General features: G+C 53.7%; 1 long non-coding RNA gene across 1 annotated transcript in view; it reads right to left on the bottom strand.

Moving 5' to 3' along the window:
* LOC116645957 overlaps window positions 1-1,671 on the bottom strand; it is a 12,828-nt gene continuing 11,157 nt past the window's right edge. The window contains exon 3 of the long non-coding RNA XR_004302061.1: window positions 1-241. This is a non-coding gene — a long non-coding RNA (uncharacterized LOC116645957). The remainder of the gene's footprint in view (window positions 242-1,671) is intronic.

The following is a 1,671-nucleotide window of genomic DNA, read 5'->3' on the forward strand; positions in this document are numbered from 1 at the left end:
ACCTCTTGGCCGGAACTGGCAAGTCTGCTTCGAGTATTATTTTCGTCAACAGAGATGAGGCTGGATAACCAGGCTCCCGTCGCAGTTCGGTGAGTATCCTTGAGGCGCAGTGCGCAACAGAGCCCACGCCTGCTGCCGGATGGCCAGCTCTGGAGGCCACAGCGACCCGAGGCTGGCAGTTCCACGGGGAGAACTGCAAGTCGTATTTTCCAGAGAAGGACCAGGAGGATCTTAAAGAATTCTAAGGAAAAAGAAAATAAATAAATAAATAAATTGGCGAATTCGGGAACACTGAGCATTGCTCATTGTGTGAGCAGAATGACCAGAGTGTAGCATTTCCTGGCTAAGGTGTCAGGGTCCAAAGGAAGGAATGGTGTTTCTCCGGAAGGGACGATGGGGGTCTGGGTTAGAAATGGCGTTCTGCACAGACGTGGGGGTCGGACACGACTGCCTTCGACCATTTGTGGAAACAAGATTCCTAGTCATCTGGTTGGTCTCCCCTGTGATTAGAGTCCCATGAGCAAGAGGAGGCTGGCTTCTGTCAAATTTTCCTTGCCGAAAAGGGAAGTACTGAGCCCCGGCTCTGCAACTAGGGAGCGCTACTTCTGCCCAAGACGAGTCCTCTAGCTTTCGGTCTGCAGTCCCAGCAGCCCAGCTCTGCAATATTCCCCGAACAAATAATGACAAATGAAACAGCGCTTTGAGCCATCTGTTTGAGTTGGTGCATTTTGCCTCTGCTGTTTATAAACCTGCTTCAGTAAGAAGCAAAAACAAAGCCCTGAGTTTAGCAAAAAGCATGGTTGGCTGAACAGCCAATTTCCAACTCAGAAAGAAACACGACTTAATTTATTTTTATCCAGGATGTTTTGGGACCGTGTGATTTACTTTAGAGCAACAAATGCATTCGAAGGAAAGCAAAGAAACTGGGGGTGGGGGTGGGGGTCACAACTTCGGGGTCGTGTTTTTACGTCTCAATGTGGCTTTGTGGCTGAAATTAGCACGAAGAATCTTCTGGAACCTCTGCCTAAGTAGTTCACCCAGTGGTTCTCGGTGGTGCTTGGGAGAGGACTTTCATGGATGACCAATGGCGGTCAGCTCGGTGCGTTGTTTGCTTTGGAAAATTCCAGTGGGGATTTTTCCCTATTGGTTTGCTCGGTGCTCTCACGAGATAGCATTATATGGATCGCGAAAAGACGGCTCTAATCCTCATCACCCCGTGAGGAAGCTACAATGGCCTCGTCCCGGGGAGAAAGCTCCGCTCCGAGAGCTTTAGCAGGCTTTCCCGGGGTTTCTCGGCAGGGAGAGGGAACCACAAAAACGTGTTTTCTTTGTCTTCCGCTGGGGGCCGAACGAGGCGGGCAAACGCAAGGCCGCAGTTCAAAGGCACTGGGCGGCGGGTCCACTGCCATCGGCCACCGGGGAGCCAGGGAAGGTGTCCCGCGCGCCCCGGGCACGAACCTACACCGTCTTCTGTCCCGGAACAGATCGTCGGCACATCACAGCTGCGCGGGGGCTGTTTTGTAATCGGGCAGCTGCCACGCCCCCGGGGGAGAGGACATTAAAGACCTTTTTTGTCCACAAACCGGTTCCTCTCCCTGTCGCAGAAAACCGAGGCTGGGCTTTCGGTTTGCGGGGGGGGGGGGGGGGGGGGGGGGGGGGGGGGGGGGGGGG

The sequence above is a fragment of the Phoca vitulina genome, unplaced genomic scaffold (genome assembly GCF_004348235.1).
Source record: "Phoca vitulina isolate PV1807 unplaced genomic scaffold, GSC_HSeal_1.0 scaffold35, whole genome shotgun sequence".
NCBI lineage: Eukaryota > Metazoa > Chordata > Mammalia > Carnivora > Phocidae > Phoca > Phoca vitulina.